The 16940-nt window shown below is 38.6% G+C and overlaps 2 protein-coding genes across 5 annotated transcripts in view; one reads left to right on the top strand and one right to left on the bottom strand.

The window, feature by feature from the left end:
• Positions 1 to 16940, bottom strand: part of IMMP2L (inner mitochondrial membrane peptidase subunit 2) — a 1176402-nt gene that overhangs the window by 679937 nt on the left and 479525 nt on the right. The gene's annotated exons all lie outside the window — the stretch shown is intronic.
• LRRN3 (leucine rich repeat neuronal 3) overlaps positions 1 to 16940 on the top strand; it is a 58641-nt gene that overhangs the window by 7344 nt on the left and 34357 nt on the right. The window contains exon 2 of one of the 4 annotated variants that reach the window (XM_044280331.1): positions 8332 to 8451. The exons of the other annotated variants lie outside the window; for them this stretch is intronic. The gene's annotated coding sequence lies outside the window, so the exon portion shown is untranslated. The remainder of the gene's footprint in view (positions 1 to 8331; positions 8452 to 16940) is intronic. 4 annotated transcript variants of the gene reach the window in all.

The raw sequence follows: 16940 nt of genomic DNA, 5'->3' as shown, positions 1-16940 counted from the left end.
ACAGCAAATAAGCCACCACTAGAGATGTCTGGCACTGGATTTCTCTTCTCTTCACATTGAAAACACTAGAATAGAGCAGGTGTGTATCAGGAAATTCTGAGAAATATCTATCATTGGACAACTAAAGTTGTATGGACATCTTTAGGGCTCAGATGAGCAATTTTCATAAGCATGTGAAGAACGGACTAAAGACTGACACAATGACCAAGTCATATGTCCGACTTTCAAGTCTCAGCATGCACTATTTTGGTCTGATTTTCATGCTAGACATTCGAGTCAATGGGTCAGTGAAACAAAATGGACAGTACACTGATGCCATTCATGTATGGACTATTTTTTTGAGAATGGTTGCTAGGAAACAATGGGTTGGCATTCTTACTTTTTTTTACAGACATGAGAAATGGATGACATATTGATGTCATATGGATAGAAATATGGGCAAATATGGAACACATTCAGAGACTAAACTGATTTAACATGTATGGAAAACATTTTTTAGCAGACAGATGATGGAAAAGTTTTACACAAGTCCTCTGAATAAATCAAGCAACCGTGATCATCTATATAAAAACATATTTCTGTTTGGCTATAGGTGATCTTTGGCTTTGTTGGTCACACTCTGGATGACACTAGCCTTCTTGTTGCTCAAATCTGAGATGGATCTGCATACAAATTGTGTACACCAGAGATTAATATGAATACGGTTCTCAGTCCTTCTAAACCACCTCCAGCCACAACACCAAGACTATATTGGCAATGCTAGTCAAACCCATTGCAATGTCAACAGTCTCACAATAAAGTGCAAAATAGTTACCCATTCTACTTTTCCATATAGTTCCTGTCTATAGTGTCAGCTTCCAGGAAGTTACATGCAAGAACCCTGTCAACAGCTGTTTCCGGTAACTTCCTCTCCCTATCCCAACCTCTTTCATCAGATTCTGGCACAGGTGAAGGATGCATGAGCTTGAAAAGAGCTGAATCACTTTAGTACTGATTCTACCTGCTAGGATAGGGAAGGATGAATAGTCTAAGAAGGTTGTGGATGCAAAATGCTCATCAACTAAGTGAGTGACTATGATCTGTGTGCTATATTATGTAGAGTTCATAGATGTATCGAATTTGTATAAAAACTATTGTTTCAAAATGAATGTTGGCCATTGAAAGACATGAGATAAAATACACATTTTTGTAAAATTATATCCTTACACAAATGTGTTAGCAAGTATGAATTATCACAATATATTGTGGACAGCAAACTGAAAGGCAGTCGGCTTTAAAACCTCTGCTCATAGATAGATTATTATGTATTCATACACACTCCACCATGACTGCCGAAAACATTTTCCAACCCTCTTCAAATAATTGCATAATTTTTTACTACAATTTTCCTTGCCTTCTACCAATGCTGTACCTGCATTAACTGTAATTTTGAACAAATACTAATGTTGACCCATAAGACAAGACTCTGCTGATATATATATTAAGATTAGCCAAGGCATTAACTCCTGACAAGCAAAAATAAATTCTGAATAATCCATAACAAAATTCCTACTTGATTCAATTATTGATAGAATTTAATTAGAAGAATTCCTATTAGCTTTATTATTCTGATTACTAAATGTTTGTCTACTTGATAATTGAGGAAGAAATTTACAATTACGGTTGTATATGGTTTTACACTTTGTCTTCAAAAAGGTGCCATGAAGGAAGCACTTGAGCAAGAATACAACAGCTGCTTTGAACATGTCTTATAATAGGAACAGCATATTAACGTTTTCCTTGGGGCTTTCTACTAATCTGTTAAAGCTATTCACCACTTACAGTACAAGCTCACCTTGCTGTGCTGATATTCAGGGGCAGCGATGTCTAAAATGTACCTAAATCCAGGAATCCTTATATTTTGTGCCATAAAATTGATGCAATTGATCAGTTTGTTTTCTCCTAGCTTGAAGTCTAATATTCCGCTATGAACTACAAACCATAGTTTCAACATAACATAGAACAACACAACTTAAAGAAAGTGATGTCTATTTTCAGCCAGTTTTTCCCCCAAAAAATGGTAGGATATTCAAGAGGAAGATAAAAGAAACCCCAACAGATACACTTTAAATACATTTATAATATGAAATATGCCCTGGAGGGAAGCAGTGTCAAGTTTAATAGGTATTGAATCACAGGAATAGACCCTAGTGGAAAGTCATTGGCTCTAAAGGAAGTTTGTTTTAGTTTTTTTTTCCTTGATCTTTGGGCCCATTATGGTATCAGAGCTTGGACCCACTAGAAGATGCTTTGATGGGACAGTTTAATCCTGGAGGGAACCTACGTACAATACAGTGCTGAAGACATACTCTATAGGCAGAAGTGCCTTATATGATGATATATTTAATGTTTCCACATTATAAAGGGTACTGTCACGGCCAACCAGGCTCTGAGCAAGAAGCAGGGGAAGGGTCACCTCCTAGCTAATCCCTGACCTCTCTCCCTGCACTGCTCAGCCCACAGGCAGACTTTGGTGGTAGGAATGCTGTGTCCTCGTGCCTAGGCTAATACACCCTAACTTCCCTGAGATGGTGAAAAGGGGAAATAGGAGCAGCCTGCTCACACAGAACCTGGATGGGAGAGAAGATATCAACACAACAAAAACAGCAAACAACAAGAACAGAAACCCCACTTATCTTAACAGAGCTGGGACAGAAAACCGTCCTTGCTTGCTTCCTAGGCCAGACTGATTTCTATAACCCGCTCAGAGCACTGGAAATGAGAGCCATTTAAACTAATGACCCCACCCAGTGCACCTGATGGGAGGCGGATCCAGCACAACTCCAAAACAAACACTAAAGCCGTGCTGCTATTCTGGCCGACCTCCGCACATAGTCAGAGCCGGGCATGACAGGTACATTGGGAAATATTAAAACAGACAAATAAATATAGCTGAATTAGAATTATATACACGTTCACTTTTCATATACACGTATAGACATGTTTGCTTTTTTTCAGCATTTAACATAGGGTTCAGGCAAATGGTAAAAAAACAAGCAAAATATTATACAATAAATGTAATACAAAAAGAAAACACCATAGTAAAAGCAATAACCCTATGTATAGTCTAGCATACCATGTGAATTAAGTGTGAGTCAAACTAAACCTATTTTGTATATAGCTTTTACAGTTTTAACAGCTGTATATGCTGTAGACACAACAGTTAATTTATCTAAAGTCAATATCTATAGTAACCCAATGAGATCTTTATTTTAATGCAGCAAAGAATGGGTTAAGACCTTGTCACTGACCACTTGATCCTCTAGAGATATTGTGAGTTTATAACTCATGTTTCCCACCTTAGGGCCCACCATGAAAGTTCAGCTTTCGCCATTCACTGCTAAATGCTGGCTACTCAACATAGTGAATGGGCAGGACCCTGCGCATGTGCAGTGTGCTTTTCATTCATGGCAGGGTCCTATTCTTCAGATAGGAGCAGGTCCCAGAAGTGATATGCCATAAATATCAAGATGGGGCAACCTCTTTAAGGTTTGGTGGGACCATTTGAAATTGCCATAGCTATGCAACTGTATGCCTAGCAAGTTGCATGTGCCTGCCTTTGAGTAAACAAACTGTAATCATGTCTTCTTTGTATCTAATTATATTCAAAAGCATAGCTTAACTACCTTTTCACGACAATAAAGGCTGTAGGATTCCAGCATTAACTGGCGAAACATATGCCAAATGGGGAGCCTTACAGCAATGCAATGCATCCTATGTGACGCAGGAATACAAAACCTGCAGCAGACTTGTGATTTTGCTATAGAGGCCTAACACTGCTTGCTTTAAAAGAGATAAAAAGAGAATGCTGATCAATGTATTCATACTGGAATTCCAGCAACCACCTTACCAGGTCATGGGTTACATTGCTCTAAGAATTATTCCTTTAGATGTCCACATACAAATTTCTGAAGGTTTCAATGTTAAAAATATAAAAGCTTGCCAAATGCATGCCTGCAAGCACTACAGTGCACCTGAAGTAGTAATGCAGGCGTGACATGACTATGGCCAAATATGCATCCACAGGATTGTCTTCTGAGAATCTTTTGATATTCCCTTGGCAAAGTTTTATATTTCATTCTTCACATTTGTCTATGCCCCTTTTCAACTAAAATACTTTTTCCAGTGACCATAGCAGGGCAAAACTGTTATAGGGATACATCCATATGAGGCTCACAGGCCAAAGAGAGCTTACATTTCTTGGTTACGGAAACTCTGAGTTCTTAGTAGTGGTACAAGACAAAAGGTCACCATTAAAGGGGTTGTCCAGGATTTATTTTTTAATTCCTCCCAATGGGACCTGTGAAGAGAGCTATAGTTACCTGCACCCTGTTGCTCTATTTAGGCTCTGTGGCTCCCGGGCTGTGTTGGCCAACTTCCGGTCCCTGTCATTAAACTTGCTGCATGGATAGGCTCCACCCAATCAGTGGCCTCAACAGTGACGTTGAACGTCATGTCACTGCTGGGTCATGTGCTGCTTGGGAATGTCACCAGTAATGGGTGTGGATACTAATTATAAATATATCATTATAACTTCTTTATATTGCTTTATACCTACAGAAGGTTTGTCCTACAGAAGCCATTAGCTTAACTCTGGCATTGCTGCTACATATTGCTTTGTGTATTGATTGTATAAGATGAATGTGACCAAAACCACAAAGATCCAGAGGCAAAGCCACAGATTTCAGCATCTAATATACATAGCTAGCAAGGATGAGAAACAGATAGTTTCATTTGTATTCAGATAAAGTATATAATACGCTCGGTCGATATTGTACTTCATTGTTCTGTGCCAAGATGTATGGACAGACTATTTGTCTGTCCACCAAGCTTAGAAAAGACCAAATACTTATACAGATAGCCTTTCACTGTCTACAACAACCAAAGAGAATGAAACAAACCCACTACATTCCTCATAATCACAAAGACTCTCAATGAAAATCAATGTTAAGCAGGCATTGTGCTAGCACTTAAAACTTTACTACAAGCACTGTATGTTGTTCATTCATCCCTCACTGGAATACAGTTCTTGACTTAACCATGGTTTAGTATGCAAATGCAACAGATCCATTACTGAGCACATTAAAACAATATAATAAATCAAGCTATTTCCAGTAATAGTTTCTGTGAATAAAGTGGTTGCACGCCAAAAAAAAGAAAGAAAACCCGAATTTAAAAGAATTTTAGAATTTCAAAGATAATTCTCATAAGAGACGACTGAAAAATGTCTGATTAAAACTTCTTTCACCCACTCTTTCTTGTCTTTTTTTCTGGCTTTTAAAAAGTGCCACAAACTACTAGCTTTTTTAAAGCTTGTCTTGTGGCTTTTCATATAGCCATCTTTTGGGGATCACGTGAAGTTCATGTCACCCTGGATTATTTATTTTATTTAATGCCTGTCAATATATTTAGGGCTAATTAATTAATAATGCACATAGTTTATTGCTTGTTTTATATTTCCTTAAGAAATTTAGTGAAATAACTTAAAAGAAATAATCCAGGGAACATATACACTTTATTTTTCCTTCTATTGAGGAGCCTGTAAAAAAATCTGGAAAAATGCCATGCATAGCTTATAATTAATTCTGAAAGTCTGAAAATCATCATTGTCCAACAAAAACCACCAAGTGAGGATACACACCACAAAAAACAGCTAATTTGGGGATTGGTGGGGACTGGTGTCGGACCCTCACCGATCGGATATTGATGACCTATCCTAAAGACAGGTCATCAACATAAATCACTGAACAACTCCTTTATGTCACAGATTTTTAAAAAAGGTTCATTTATTGTTACTAAAAGGGGTATTCCTATCTGAGATAATGGGGGCATATCGCTAGAATATGTCCCCATTGTCTGATAGCTGCGGGTCACTATATTGAGAACGGAGCGGGGAAAGTGGTAACTGGAGGACCCCTGGTTCCAGCCACCACCAAGCGCTGAAGCGTACCGCACTTGCGTGGCCACAGCTTCCATTTATTTCCATAGGGCCAATGGAAATAGCCGAGCCAGTGATCGCCTATTTTCGACAGCCCCATTGAAATGAATGGAGTGCAGCCGCGTATGCATGGTGTGCCCTCCTTCACTTTGCCGGCTACGTTAACAAGATAGGTGTGGGTCCCTAGCGATATGCCCCCATTGTCTGAGATGGGAATACCCCTTTAAGCTGAAAACTATAGCATACTACATTTTCATGACATACTTGGAAGTATATATCAACTATGAATTTCAAGTAATCTGTTCCTCTCTAACTCTTAGGTGGAGTTTATCATGAGGAGTATATTTGAAGTTAGTTTTGCTTGAGTCCGTGTTGGTATACTTTGTGCAAAATGTATCAAACAGTGCACATTGTAAATTTGGCAAACCTTTAAATCAAACCCTTTTGTCTAGAAATACTACCCTAGTTATTTTACTGTACCCACCTACTGAATTGCATTTGTGACATAAAAAAAGCTGTAGTGATAAATCTGGACTGAAACGGGGGTGAGTGGTCAAAAAAAGAAAAAGTAAAATAAGCCCAAAAAGTCTCAAAAGCCATAATTCTTGAGTGGAGGGTGTGATAATCCCCCACTTCCCCCCTTAATTTTCCATAGGCTTCTTTGCTATCAGTGTCACAGATAAAAAAAAAGAGATCTTATGGCTAAAACAATTCTGTTCCTACAAATTCAGAATGTTCAAAATATAGAACCAAGATTTACATGTAACTGGAAGGAGAGCTACTAGAAAATTCCAGGCATGGAAGCATTATAATTGAGGTTGACAAGTATATTTTATTTATTTTACTCATTTATTTTGCGCTGCTATATTCCGCAACGCTTTACAGACATTAGCATCAAGCTGTCTTCAATGGGACTCACAATATAAGGTCCCTATCAGTATGCATTTGGAGTGTGGGAGGAAACCAGAGTAACCGAAGGAGAACATACAAATGAGGAGAACATACAAACTCCATGCAGATGTTGTCATTGGTCAGATTCAAATCTAGAACCCCAGGTCTGCAAGGCACCAGAGCTAACCACTGAGCCACCCAGAGCCCACTAGAGCTTCTGCCTAAAAGCCAAAAGCACAATACAGTAAATAAGTCCTTGAATGAATATCTTCTATCAAACTGTCAATCCAACAATTCCTAGGTTATTACTAGTTATTCCTGCTCTCAACACAACACTTCTAAGTCATATCTCTTCCCAGTTATGCAGCAATACATTCGGCATGGAAGAAAGGCATAAACTTTAAAAATAAACCTTAAAAACATAATTTGATTTTAGAGGATGAAGAACGATTAATAGTTACTGCTCTGGTGGGAATGCTCTTTAAGAAACTTTAACACTATGGGGAGAGTTATAAAACTGTCAAAATGAAAAGTCTTAGCTGTCCATAGAAGCCATCCACAGCACAGTTTTCAATTCCTATTCTGTGCTTGAAAAATGAAAGCTCTACTCTGGTTGCAATGGGCAATATAGACATGTTTGTGTTAGTCGGTTTCATAAATCTGCCCATATTTAATCTATAATGCCACCCAACTTCCCTATTTGACCAGTTACCAGGCTGAACTAAAGTAAATTAATTAGAAATGAGCAAGCTGAATGCCTTAATGCCACCAGTAATGGGCTGGCTCAAGGGATCGGACTCAGCTGGTCTTTCTATAATATGAATTTATTTTTATATTTCTGTGGAACCAAGTGTTTGATGTTGTAATTGACAGCAGACATACGCTGATCTGTTATAAAAGAACCATGGTGGGTAGGTGGCAGATACCAGTTTATAAATTATTCATCAAACCTAGAAAACAATATCAAAATATAGAAAATGCAGACAAACTGATGGGAGGCGGTATATCAATTCTGGAATGTGAAAAACAGATCTTGACACAGATGGTACAGGTTAATTTTATAAGCAGGCAAATATTATTCACAGTTCATTTTACAGATGGCTAGCTCTAAATGAGTCCCAAATATGTGACTTTTTTTTAAAGTTAGCTTGCATGAGTTAACACATAGCAGCTTTTCTGAAAAAATGTGTTTTAATATCATAGCACTTCATAAGTCCCATTAAATAAGTAGTTACACTTATTAACCCCTGTCACATTAACAATGCAAATATCCTCAGAGTGTTAAAATATGAGAACAAATGACTAAAAGTCAAAGCATTTTTATTCTTTTTATATGCAAAAGTGTCTGTAGCCACTCGACACTGAAACATGTTTTATTCAAAAGTAGATTAAAACTTGCATGCAAAATCGGAAGAATTAGAATATTTCTTTTTTGTAAATGAGAACATTGTTATCTTTCTCAGTGCAGATGAAGCCTGCAGAACATTGCGCAGGGAGATTTTACATGTAGAGAAGACACCATCAAAGCTTTAGATCCTGCTTATTCCAGGTTGATAGCAATCATGTAGCCATCAACAGAAATGGTGAGTTTACTCTGGATTAGCTGTCACCTTGCTCGCTAAAGTAATTAATGAGCCATAGTGGTACACACCATCACGCTGCTCATATCCCATGGTGGCCAGTACTGGATGCCGTTCATCAAGAATTACTCTGCAGGATTTATAAAGGTACTCTCATCGGGGAACAGATAATATTCCACATTCTGTTGTTCTCTAGTCTCTAGGCTGTGAGTCCACACTCTTACATGTATTATTTGGGATAGATCACTTACTAGACAAAGCAAAATGAAACTATAACATCCTGTCTAGAAGAGAGTATAAAGAGAGGCTGCACTTTTTTAGATTTGCTTTATCCTGGAAGAAGATGAAAATGTTCTTTCTAGATTTATGATCTGCAGTCTTCTAATGGCCTACATCACTCATTATTGATAGGTACAACCTACAAAAACATATGGGAGGACATATATAAAAGCCAGTTTTTGTTAAAGATCCTCATGTAATAATCCTTGAGAAAGAAGGCATCAATAACCTCATCATACATTCTCTACCATAATTAACAAATAACAACCTTAAAAATCTTACATCTGGTGAATAATAGCCATATCAACCACAAACAAGTAACATATGATTTTATAGTAGGAGCTACTAGGGAAAGAATGCACTTACTTAACACGCCAACTTCTAAAACCTGAAATAAAACTAAACCAAGAGTGACTACATGAATATGGATGATACTATCTACAGGGGCGGTTTGGCCATAGACCTTACAGGGAAATTCCCCATTTGGCCCGATGCACAGAGGGCTGCCCAAGTCCACATCTACCTCACTGGCTGGGTACATAATAAGCTCTCAGTGGTAATTAACGCTGTGTGAATAAGGTACTCATGTACCCAGCCAGCGACATTCTCTCCTGAATTTAACTATGTCTGGCATCTCTCCTCCTCACCATCCACACCCTGCTCCATATCTTAATCAGAGACAACTGGAAGAGAAAGAGAGAAAATGGCCGTTATTGATGGCCAACTCGGAGGGACAGCTTTTGGGGCAATATATTGTGCTGAACTGTGGTAGATGGTATTGCTGATCCCGATACTTTTGTTGTGCTGCCTCCTGTTAATTTAGAACCTCCAAAAACATGGGGCCACTTTTAGGTATTTGTTGCCAGGAGCACTTTAGGTTCCCATTCTGTACCTGACCATCCATATCTACAACAAGTAACATAAAAAAAGAGGTCAGAAGAACCTGTACATACCAATACTAAAGCAAAACTTCTTTGGATTATGCAGCCCTAAAACACAATTCAAGTCCATCAATAGTCTTTCTAGTTACCCACACACGTGTTCTGAATGGGGAGCGGGTGGTAAGTCACTGCCGGACGCTGTAATTTAACATACTAGCATCCGCTCTGGGGAGGATCGGCACAGCTCGATAAGAGAGTCATTGGGTCTTCACACCAAAATGTATGGGTTCGACAGACTGTGCTCTTACGTGTATGGGCAACTTAACAGAGTGGCAAATATGAAACCACCTTCCTAATGATGCTATAATTTGAGTCATGGAGGTACACAATGAATGATTATTTAAAGTTACCTCTGTGACAGATTCTCAGTAGGTTCCCATAGGTACAGAAGATAGAGGTGGAATATATTCATTATATTTTTATTTGATCCTATTCTATTAGCAAAAGTAATAAAAAGTCAATGCAGTAAGGTGCTGAGAGAGTGATACCCCCCAATCACTAGGTCCCCATGTATGTCTCACTTATAGACATATCATTATTGTAATAAGATATTAAATCCCTTATACATACATATCACCCACCATTATCAGTGCCCTGTCTATCAGTACATGGTGTTACAGTACATTGCCCAATATTCTGACATAACTTTATACATGTCAATATAATAATTCCATTCCATTATGTGTTAATTGTGATGGTTGACAAATAGTGGGAATATATTTGCTTTTCTGTATTATACCCACATTGTTGTTGTCATTATGAATAAGGGTACTCACTGCTGGAGACTACCATGAGGGATGTTGGTGGAAAATATAGATATATGTATGTATAGGCCTAGGGATTATATGGAGATTGGAAGTTCCTATTTCTATTTTTTTAAATTAAATTGTTATCTTATTTATGTGCTATACTGGATTATGATTTGAAAAAAAAAAGATAGAACTACAATTGATATTTTAGGAATGTACTTGCAATGATGATGTTAGGGACAAGGGGTGTATCCTTTTTTAACATGTAGGTCACTGTAAACATATTTATATGGTTCATCACAAGGCCAATTAATTATGGATTTTTCTCATTTATTCATTATTTTATATTCTTGCATGTTTTGTAACACACGGTCACATTTTTCACTTGAGCAATTTTGCACTTTAGCTTTTTTCCTTCACATAGAGTGTTGGATGAGGTCCATAGGTATGGACACCTTATAAGCTAATCATAAGTTTATTATTTTGTTTAAGAATTACAATCATGGGAAGATTATTCAGGCTATGCACCCCTTGCCAATATCTTATATCTTTGGATGAAATATTTCTGTGTAATTATTGTAGACAATATTCTCTTGTAGATTTCATATATTTTTGAGGGTTAATTGACGGGGTAGGGATATACTTTCTCATATATAGAGCCATATTATGTATTTTAGTATTATTTATATATTTCACCATGTTATTTATTTGATATGGGCATAACACTCTTTCTAAAGATGGTGGGCATTTGATCTATGGGGGATGGGAATTGTTTCACTAATTTCACTGTAATTCCTCTCCCTCTGATGACGAATGCCCAGTATTCTATATTTGACACATATAGTCACATTGTGCATTATTAGACTTGTGGGTGATTTAATTCATAAGCATATGGTAGCTTATTTACCCCCATATCACTATTGGATCAGCCTTTTTATCTAATTTATGTGTGCATATTGCCCTGTTTAAAGATGGCGCCCAGTCCTGATTGAGGGGCGGGAATTACCACAGTGATGCAGCGGCTAGTTCCCCTCCCCCCACTTGGTGCGCATGTGCGGGGTCTGCCGAACCAGCTCCATAGATATCGTGCGGCTTGATCATGGATCTTAGTCCGTCTAGGCGATCTCACTATGTCTTGCAGGATTTTGCCGCCATTTCCACAGGACGCCACCCGCACCATGCAGGAGCCATTATCTCCATAGTACAGGTGAAAACCTAACAGATAACTAAGTAGGAGGGATAATTTGGATTGAATGGGGTATATAAGTATGGGTTTATATCAGATTGACACGCCCCCAGAGGAAGTATGGCGAAACGTACGTCGGAGTTGTTTTGCCCCCCCCCCCCCCAGCTCTCGGTCTGTAAACCTCCTTCAGTGCCAGTTGTGTATTGTAAATTTTGTATGCCTCCCTACCAGGGAGGCAACTTAGATCCTTTTTGGATTCAGAGTGGTGATAGTCTGGTCTAGTGATTCCTTATTATATTGACATGTGTGAAGTTGTAACAGAATATTGGGCAATGTACTGTAACACCATGCACTGATAGACAGGGCACTGACAATATATGTATGTATTATGGATTTAATATCTCATTACAATAATGATATGTCTATAAGTGATCACTATGCATGCCTGTCCTTAAATGTGACACAATAAAAATGTTTTGTATTACATGTGTGGTGCTTGTAATTTGACTCCGTAGATGTTTCCACACATGATTTCTTGTTACATGGTGGTTTTTGCTTGGTTTTCTTCTTCCTATTTTTCTATTACTATCATCTTAGAAAGTTAAACCGTAAAAATAGAAATGAGATAAAAGCACTGAAGTATTGATTTGGGTTTGTTAATTTTTTTGCCTGCTAGTCATAGACTAGAAACACCATGCAAATCTTTCACTTAAGTACCCAGCATGTGTGCTAAAAAGGAGAATGTCGCTGACAGTATTGGATAGAAATGGTCAATTTATGCTGTACTGTTCTAGACGCAAAACAAAAGAATTTCTAGTTGTATTGATGGCACTGTCTGCTAATAAACATCACTCAATTGATCCTAAAAACTGCAATGTATGCTTCACTTTTTGAGCAAAGACAAGAAGTTTTTTTCTGTTGCCAACTGCAGTTTTTGGCATGCCATGCAAACGAGACCGGTCCCCATCAGGCACTTGTTTCTGTGTTTGAAAGTTCAGCACAAACTCTACAAGGAAAATAATAATGATGCCATATCCCATATATGAGATAAGGTGTGCCATGTACCTTTTTTCTATTAAAGGTTTTTTACGGCTTGTCGATGTATTGAAAAATGATACGTGACAGTATGGCAGTGCCAAGATAAATGGTAGCAAGGACTTCTCAGCAGGAAAAACTTCTGTAGTACCTTAATATAACCTATTTGGGGCAGCTGACAAGAGGCTGTCTATGGGTATCTTCACAAGTGGCAGATACGTTGCAGATATTTCTGCATCTGTTCCATACATCTTATGGGGCTTTAAAGTAATACATACATAAGCTTCAGAAAACAATGCATTCAGATGTGTAAAACTTGTTGGTCTGGAACCAAGATGTTGCACGTTTGTGTTTGGGGTCATTGTCTTGTTGGAACACCCATGTTGAGGGCATTTCCTCTTCAGCGTAAGGCATCATGATGTCTTCAAGTATTCTGATGTATTAACTGATCCATGATCCCTAGTATGCGATAAATAGGCCCAACATCGTAGTATAAGAAACATCCCCATATAATGATGCTAGCGCCACCATGCTTCGCTGTCTTTACAGTGTACTGTGGGTTGTATTCAGTGTTTGGGGGTCATCTGACAAACTGTCTCCGGCCACTAGACCAAGAAAGAACAATCTTACTTTCATCAGTCCACAAAATGTTGCGCCATTACTCTTTAGGCCAGTCAATGTGCTCTTTGGCAAATTGTAACCTCTTCAGCACGTCTTTTTTTCAACAGTGGGACCTTTCAGGTGCTTCTTGCAGATAGCTTGGCTTCACATAGGCGTCTTCAAATTGTAACAGTACTCACAGGTAACTTTAGACCTTCTTTGATCTTCCTGGAGCTGATTGTTGGCTGAGTCCTTGCCATTTTGGCTATTCTTCTATCCATTCGAATGGTAGTTTTTAGCTTTCTAACACGTCTTTCAGGTTTTGGTTGCTAATTTAAAGCATTTGCGATCATTTTAGCTGAGCAGCCTATCATTTTTTACACTTCTTTATAAGATTTCCCCTCTCCAATCAACTTTTTAATAAAGGTACGCTGTTCTTCTAAACAATGTCTGGAACAAACCATTTCCCTCAGAATTTCAGAGAGAAATGCACTGTAACCTGCATGTACAAAATTTGCTGCCTTCCTTTCTTAAATAAGGGCAATAATTGCCACCTATTTTTCAAAGAATGAATGACCTCACTAACTGAACTCCACACTGCTATTATTTTGAACATGCCCCTTTAAATTAGTGATTCAATACACAGAATCAGCAGCATGCATGTCATGACTGTTGGGTTTGTTAGATTTCTATTACTCTACTACACCTGCTAGTAAATTATTTGCCATGTAGAAATATAATTTCTACCAAAAACAGTGATCAGGTTAGTGATGTCTGACTGCTATTATTTTGATAAAAAAAATGATGTCTGTACAACTTTACACATAAAAAACAATAAAGCTGAGAAATGGGGATCATTCTAAATTAAAGTGGTATTATACCTACTATAAATGGAAAAATGGAAGCTCTTTGTGCACATTTTGATCAAACTTGTGTCGGGCCCATTTACCAAGTGTCAAGGTGGCTTCCACTATTATTTTGAACAGAACTGTATCTAGCAAAGCAATTGCAGTAATGAATGGCAGAAGCCCTGGATCCATGTGAGGTACAAGGCTGGTTCTGAGTTTGTTAGAAAGAGATTGTCATGTGCTATATGATGGCGGATTAGCATTTTTTTACATCATTCATGGGATAACCCCTTTAATCTCCACCAGGAATGTGTGTAAAATAAATTTAAAAAAAGCACTCACCTATTGAAAGCAGCTCTATTCGAGAAGTCCTGTTTGTGGTCACATGCACCACTGCAGCCATTCCCTGGCCACAGTGGTTACGTGTCACGGAGAGGTCACACTTCCAATCCATCAGGGATTGGAATCAGCAGGGACATGACCCTAATGCTGCAACTGAGCTGCATTCAAGAGTCAAGTGGCTTTCTATTTTACGCACATTTTTAGAGGTAATTAATTCTGTTTAAAAGTTTAACACATCCTCTAAAAAGAACTGCAGATTGTTAATGAAGTTGTGAAACAGTTCGGGAAAGCTCCTGATGTACATACTAAACATGCCCACTTACTTCCACTGCGAGACGGAGGCCAAAATAATGGCTTTCTGGGCTCTAGTGAGTGGTATAAATCACAAAACAGGTAATATCTCCGCAGTCCACACTATTCCATCCATTACAATCCTGAAAAAAGGGTATACTGTGCAGTATAACATAGTAACCTATGGGTGACGGATGGCATTCGCCAACGGCATTCTTTAAACATATAGGTTATGAGCTTTTCATCATGTATACATTAAATGGATGCCTTAATAGTCTACGGGTGACAGATGTCCCTGTTAGGCATCCATTTAACATACATATCTGGAGCTTTTCCAAGCAGGTTAACCTACAGTAGCTATTAAACAATGCTCAGAAGTTTCCTGGGATAATAAGAAAATGTTATGTTCATTGAAAGGCTTCCATTAAAGGGTTTCTGTCAGCAGGAAAATGGGTATTAACCTGGCTGACATTAGTGATGTACTAATGTCAGCTGAACACAACTATATTAGTGCTGCCTTTATTGAGAAAAAATAACTTTAATATGCAAATGAGCCTCTAGGTGCAGGGGGGTGGGTTGCCCCTGCTCCTAGAGGCTCCATTCTCCCACCTCTGGTCGCGCCATGCTACACTTTATTGACAGGGCCAGGCAGCGTTGGTCTCCGCTTGACGGCCCTGTCTCCTGTGGAAATCTCGCACCTGTGCTGTCCCATTCAGTACTCGGCGCAGGCACAGTAAGTGAAGTACGCTCACCGGCTGCCGGCTTAACTCACTGCGCCTGCACCGAATACTGAACGGGATGGCACAGGCGCGAGATTTCCACAGGAGAAAGGGCCGGCAAGCGGAGACCAACGCTGCCTGGCCCTGTCAATCAAGTGTAGCAGGGCGTGGCAATAGGTGGGAGAACGGAGTCTGTAGGAGCAGGGGCAACACCCCCCTGCTCCTAGAGGCTCATTTCCATATTATAAAAGTATTTTTTTCTTAATAAACGGCGGCACGCAGTGAGATGGCACTAATATAGTTATGTTCAGCTGACATTAGTACATCGCTAATGTCAGCCAGGTTAATACCCATTTTCCTGCTGACAGAAACCCTTTAAAATGTCTATTAAAACGTGAGGTTCACAGCATGTAAAACAGTGATAAGAATATGCTAATAGAATCAGACTTCTACGAAATATGCATGCTGCGCTGAAAGAACCGTCTGGACTAAGGCTACACAATGCAAAAAATATGTATCCTTGTTTGGTCTTCAGTGTCCTGCAATAATGAAATAGGCAACAACACATAATGTGAAATCACACGATTACTGTCTATATCCATCGCTAGCAGAGAATTACTTCCCCGCACATATTTCCAGATTTTACTGAATTATAGCCACGTTATTGATTTTGACCTTATTTTTGATTTACATTAATATTGTCAGAAACAATTTTACTTAGTCCAAACAGGAAAATTGTATTACACGACCGAGCAGCTCTGCATTACTCTTCCTTTATGGTGAGTGGTTTGGGTGATCTCCTGGGTATATTCTTAGTTTAGACTGCATTATTGGCTGCTAACACAGGATGAAGGCAGTATTCTATAGACAACTGGTTAACTTTTCCAATATACTTTTTTTTTATACCGTCTGTATATTTATAAAGTTAGTTCATCATATATACTGCGTTATATAAGGTGCACAGTCTGGGAGGACTTTTAGCACTGTATGTTCTTGTAAAACGGGTATCCCAGCCAAATGTATTTCTAGACATCACAGGATATGCCCTACATGGCTGATTAGTCCTTTGGGACCCCCACCTACCTAAAATACAGCGGTCCTATGTCCACTGTAAGTTGAGGATAAAGAACCAGTCATAAATGATGGCCATCTCCCCTCTCTTTAGTCCAATGAAACTACTCTAACAAGACATTTATGATTTATTATTTGAATATGACATACGTGACTTCAGAGACTAAAATAAAATAAAAAATAATAATTAAGAAAAATATATTAAAGACCGGAATTTATTAAAAGGAAATCTATCAGATTGTACATGAAGTCCTATCTGCAGGCAGTGTGTTATAAAGCAGGAGGAGCTGAGTAGATTTATAGCTTTGTGGGTAAAGCTTCAGTAAAACTTTAAACCCCTGTCCAGTGAGGAGTCCAGTGGGTGGTCCAACCAGTGATTGACAGACGGACTTCCCTCCATGACTGTGTATGTAGAGGTCACTAATAAGACA

This window comes from Bufo gargarizans, chromosome 2 (genome assembly GCF_014858855.1).
Source record: "Bufo gargarizans isolate SCDJY-AF-19 chromosome 2, ASM1485885v1, whole genome shotgun sequence".
NCBI classification, from domain to species: Eukaryota; Metazoa; Chordata; class Amphibia; order Anura; family Bufonidae; genus Bufo; species Bufo gargarizans.
This window is presented reverse-complemented; position numbering and strand designations above follow the sequence as displayed.